General features: G+C 51.3%; 1 pseudogene; it reads left to right on the top strand.

Annotated features, from left to right (window-relative positions):
- The first annotated feature begins 203 nt into the window (after positions 1–203).
- On the top strand, positions 204–1,758 carry LOC136536786 (pentatricopeptide repeat-containing protein At4g26680, mitochondrial-like; annotated as a pseudogene).
- The last annotated feature ends 4,205 nt before the right edge of the window (positions 1,759–5,963 follow it).

The raw sequence follows: 5,963 nt of genomic DNA, 5'->3' as shown, positions 1-5,963 counted from the left end.
TAACGCGGTACAGGCATTTGGTCGCGCCAGGACAATAGGCGTGGCCAAAAGTGTTAGTTTCTTTAAAAAAAACACGGTCGTTAGATTTAAAATTACTTTTTAAAAAGTGTTAACATTAAAAAAAAATTGTAGGATAGTTGGGCATGGACAAGCCCCAAATCCGGGCTGACCGCTGACCGCTGACCCACTCAATCCGCTACCGGATGCCGGTGCCGCCGCCGCCGCCGCGCACACTATCCCTCCCGCATTTCACCCTTCCGCCTCTCGCCGGCCAGGATCACCTCTTCGTCGCTGCACTCCGCTCCCACCTCTCCGCTTCGCCGCCCCCTACCGCCGCCTCCCTCTCCCGCTTCCTCCCCGGCCTCACCACGCTCCGCCTCTCCCACCTCGTCCTCCTCCTCGCCGGGCGCGTCTCGCGTCCTCGGCACAGCCTCCTCACCGCGCTCCTCCCCTCACCATCTCCACCGCTCCTGCTCGCCATCCTTCTCCATTCATTCCCGCCACGCCGATGCAGTGAGCTCCTCACCTCCGTGCTCCGTCTTGCCGCGAGCCTTCCCGGACCTCCTCCACCACCTGCTCCTCACCGCCCGCCTCGCTGCTGGGACGCAGTGCGCTGCCGCGGTCCCGGCGATAGACGTCCTCTTCTCCGCGTGCGCGCGACAAGAAGCTCTCCCGGGCCACGCTTACCTACCGCGCCATGCACGCGCACGGCTTGCTTCCGACGGTCGAGTCATGCAATGTCTTCATCTCAGCCGCGCTCTCCCTGCGGCGCCCAGAGATAGCCATATCCTTCTTCCGAGAGATGCGCCGGTGCCGGGTCTCTCCCAACGTGTACACCGTCAACATGGTGATGCGGGCCAACTGTGTCCTAGGGCGTGTCGTGGACGCGGCGCAGTAGCTCAACGAAATGCCGGGCTGGGGATTTAGCAGGACTGCAGCCAGCTTTAACACGCTCATCGCTGCCTACTGCCATGACAGTGGTGGCATGGAGACCGCACTGCGGCTGAAGGAGAGGATGGAGTGTGAAGGTCTTGTGCCGAATGAGGTGACCTACAACACGATCGTGCATGGGATGTGCAAGGAGGGCAGGATGCGGCAGGCGAGCTGGGTGGTGAACGAGATGAGGGTGAAGGGTGTGACGCCAAACACTATCACTTTCAACACACTAATTCATGTTTATGTGACTCTTGGTGATAACGAGGCGGCGATGAGGATGCATGTGAGGAGATGGTGAAGGCCAGAGTTGGAGCTGATATGGTAACCTACAATGCACTCATTCTCGGGCTCTGTAATGAAGGGAAGACAAGGAAGGCCGGGGGGTGTGTGGGTGGGTGGGGGGGGGGGGGGGGGGGGGGGGGGGGGGATTGGTTCAGGAGCTTTGTGCTGCCAAACTTGAACCTAATGCATCAACTTTCTCGGCTCTGATTATTGGCCAGTGCAAGAAGCAGAACTCAGAGTGTGCATTAGATCTGTTGAATGCAATGAAGAAAGCTGGATTTCTCCTGCGTTTTCGAGAAAAAAAAAAAGAAAGCTGGATTTCAACCGAATTACTACACATATAAGATTGTCGTATCCACTTTCTCTAAGAACAAGGATTTTGAAGGCGCAGTTGATGTTTTGAAGGATATGCTCAGGAGGTGCATTGCTCCTGACAAAGCCTTGTTGCATGAGTTCTTCGAAGGCCTCTCTGAAGCTAAAAAACTGCACCTGGCAGCTGATCTTCATTCAGTGGCTAAATGGCGCAAGATTTATTTCTGATGTCTACTATACTGGTGATTATTATAGGAATATAGATGAAGAGAAAATAACATGTTAAGACGCATCCTGAACTACAAAATCTGATCAATATGTACGATTTGTTGGCTAAGTGGAACCAGATTGATCAAAGAAGTCAAGAAATCCAATCTTTATTAACACGTTGATACTAAACTTGTTTAGGAATCTGCTATGGAGGAGTTTTTTACACTCATCCTGTTCAGCAATTCTTGCTGTAGCTTGTTCATGATGGATTGCCAAAATCCAAATGCTGTGGAACAATAGTATGGCAAAACTTTGGGTGCAGTAGAAACCTGGTGTTCTGCCTACCACAGAAAGGGGACATCTGTGAGAAAAAAAAAACCTTCTATAATCAGAGGTTGGTAACTCTGTGGCCTTGCTCTTTTCTGCCAGGAGACCTTTCTGAAACTACTTTGAACTGTACTCTCTGCCATTGTTTACATGTTTGGCATATGAATACTTTACTACTTAAGAGAGGCAGGTAGAACATCTCTAGTCATCCTTATCTTGCATGATATACATCGAAACAAATTGTAGTTATAATTATTTGGAAGTGTACATCTGAAAAGTTAAAGTTATGCAAACTTTCGTCTGAACACCAAACAAATTCTTCTAGTTTGCAACTTTAAATTGGCAGTTGACAGATCTTGTCAATGAAAACTGTTGTTTCCACTTTGTTTTGAATCTCAGAGGTTTCGACCTTCACATGTATAAATCTGTTTCTTGCCTCAGGCTGCATACATCAGAAATGGACATCTACACTATAATAGCATGTATAAGTGCAATATTCTGTCAGATGAGAAAATTGGGAAAACTTTATATTGTCTTTTTGCCTGCGTAATTTGGTCCAGGGTACTTGCGCATAACCAACCCACAATTTGTTACTGCTGTTTCCACAACGAAAGAAGCCTTCAATCTTCTGACTCAACAAGATCACCGAACAGTGCCAACATAAGGTGCCAGAAGAGTGTCAGATTCTCAACAAGATATGGACCCATAAGACCGTACTCCTACTTCCTAGACTTAAAACTTCTGCATGGAGGCTTCTACGATAGGAATTAGCTACAAAAGAGTGCGCTGCAAGGGTTTTTCCCCCCTTTCTTTTCTTTTCTTTCTTTCTTTTGGAAACACATAGACAAGCACAACAAGGAACGCAGTAAGATTGAAATTGATCAACACTTGTTCTTCCATTGTAATTTTGCTAGGGCGGTTTGGTTCAGCTCAGGTCCTCCAACACGAACCGACTTTATTCTAGTGGAGGTCGATGGCATCCAAAATTCCATTGCTAAAATCCTGCCGCCCACATCAAAAGAATGCCTTGCGATTCAGCAGGAAGTGGAGGAGAGTTTACACTGGTACCCATGAAACTCAAGCTGACACACACAACTGTTCTTTCTCTAACACGTGCAGACACAACAGAACCCTCGATCTACGCAGCACACTGGCAACCGGGGCACGACCATCCACTAACCACTACCCACCGTTCCACCAACACCACCGCAGGTATGCAAAACCCTTTGCCCTCGGGTGGTGGAATCTATTGGAAATATGTCAGTGTGGCCCTCCTCACCTTAGGCACGCATGCAAGAGACCGAGGGACTCGGTCCTTTTGGATGGAGTAGCACGGAAGGGAGGAAAGGAGAAAATTGCATTTTTATCAGCGCAAACAATGCGCTTCGCAAAACTAGCATTCCGAAACGTTGGTTTCGTAAAAATAGCAGCATAAACGTCCTTGTTTTCCTTACCACTTTTCCTTTTTTCCTTCTTTCTCTTTATTTCTCCTAAAATTTGCCACTGAAACGACGAAACTGCCCGTGTGCTAATTGAGATGCTAATTGACGCGAGATCCACTGCTGCTGGGCAGCGTTGGTCGCTGGTCGCCGCTGCACTGCTGCAGGCCTTGGCTGACTACCTGTCCATAGATGACCAACGGGCCGGCACGGGCCCGGGCCAGGCACGGCCTCAAGGGGTCGGGCCGGCACGGCACGGCACGTTGTGCCTCTCGGGCCGTGCCTCTCCGGGCCACGTGCCTAGCCTTCGGCCCAAGTACAGCACTATGGGCCGTTTATCGGGCTAGGCCAGCCCGGAAAGCACGGGCCATGGCGTGGGTTAGGCTGGCTCACAGCCCGAGACAGGTGAGAGAGAGAGGCCGAGAGGGAAGGAGAGGACGGGATCTGGAGGAGGCTGGAGGAGCTGCTCGAGCTGGATCCGGAGGAGGCCGACGTCCTCGAGGTAGATCCGACGCCCTCGAGCTAGGATCTAGATCTGGAGGAGGCCTGGAGGAGCCGCTCGACGCCGGTGTGCTCGACGCCGGTGTGCTGGAAAGCCGCCGCTGTGCGGTGCGATGTAGCTGTGCGTGGGACGTGGAGGAGGCGGCGGTGGTGCGGGTGGCGCGGAGGATGTTGCTGGTGGACGCCTGGACAGGTGGTGCGGGGGGCAGTGGACGCCGCGAGCGCTCAGCGAGGACCGAGGAGTCGCGCGACTCTGTGACTCGCGAGTCGCGACCAGTGAGCAATAGAGCTGAGAGGGAGTGCGGCGGCCTCGGGGGGCAGGGGGACTGGTGAAATGAAGTTAGGGTTGGCTGAGAGAGGCGAGGTGGGCTCTTAACAGACCTTGGTGGCCACCGGGCCGACATCGTGCCTCCTTGTAAATGTTGGGCCGGGCCGTGCCGCCCAGCATGCCTGAGTAGCGGCCCAGACATGGCCCTATGTGTCGGGCCAGGCCAGCCCGGGCCCGTAAAACACTGTGCCGTGCCGTGCTCGTGCCGGGCTAAAATTGCGGGCTTCGTGCCGTGCCAACGGGCTGCGGGCTGCATGTACATCTATACTACCTATGCCTGCATGTGCCTGGACACGTACAGTAGATGATGGCCACACAAAAAATTAAAAAACATGCATATAATAGAATAAATAAATTTATGCGTATCACACGTTCATAATTTGAGATTAAATGAAGCGGAAGGCGGTGTGGCTCTTCGTTACGTGAAATTAGCACAGGGGCAGTTCATCTGAGGCCTCGTTTGGAAGACCCAATCCACGGGGTTTCCCCGCCTTTTCCCTGAGCCAGTCCCCCGCGCGGATTTCAGCCCGGTGTAGAAGCACCCTTGCATTTGGATACCCATCACCCTAGGGCGCCTCGTCCCGCACGTACGGGTCCGGGTGGCTCTTCCCCGACCCAAGCGAGCGAGCGAGGGCGATGAAGAGGAAGCACCGCCGCTGCCGTCGTCGCCCCCCGTCGCCGCCGCCGAGCTCGCCCCACGCCGGTTTCTTCCTCATCTCCGTCGCCGGCCTCGCGACCGCCACCACCTCCATCCAAGCTTCAAGATCTACTCCAGGTTAGCTCCAAGAACCCGTCCAAGTTCCCCTCCTAGGTCTGATTCGTATGGTGATGAGACGGGCGCGGGTAAGAGGTCGTCGAGGTTCTATGGGAGATTATGGCGCCCATCTCCTAGATCTCCTGGATCTGCTGATTCTGAAGTTTTTTTTTGGTTTGATGTCAGCTCAAGTTCTAGGCCATCCTCACCGAGGTAAACTTCAGCGGCGTCAGCTCAAGTTCTAGGCCATCCTCACCAAGGTAAACTTCAGCGGCGTCAACAAGCTCGACGGTTGCTTGCTGATCTGGTATGTGCTCAATGCTGAATGCTATTTGTGAAAGGGTTGATGTAGGATCGTGTGATTTGATTATTCGTCATGAAGAGAGGGTTGTGCTGCTGTGATTTGATTGTTTACTTAGTCTTGAGTGTATAAAAATTAAAAAAAATGTACTGTTTAGGATTATGTTTGTATTTTGATGTTGCACAAAGGAAACTAGTTCATTATTAGATTATGTTTGGTGAGTTGCAAAGGCCTAGTAAGTATTTTTAAAGACAAATTGTGACATTCTTTAGTTGCCCAAAACATATCTTGATATCTAGATAGGTTTCTAAATAGTTCAGTGAGAGCTAAAATAGAAGACTGCATGCAGTTTTCTAATCCCACTACACTAGACCAAAACAAATGCGCTTATCAGCCAACTATAATGCGCCTAGGAGTTTTCTTTCCCTAATACATGAAATTTCTCAGAGCCAACAGTTTGCTGCAAATATAGATATTTCCCAGAAGATTGTTGTGCAGATGCCATTCTGCAAGCGCGATGAGAAACTATAATGTCTGCTGCATAGATTAACTATCACAAGATTTTTGTAATGC

Source organism: Miscanthus floridulus, chromosome 2, assembly GCF_019320115.1.
Source record: "Miscanthus floridulus cultivar M001 chromosome 2, ASM1932011v1, whole genome shotgun sequence".
NCBI lineage: Eukaryota > Viridiplantae > Streptophyta > Magnoliopsida > Poales > Poaceae > Miscanthus > Miscanthus floridulus.
This window is presented reverse-complemented; position numbering and strand designations above follow the sequence as displayed.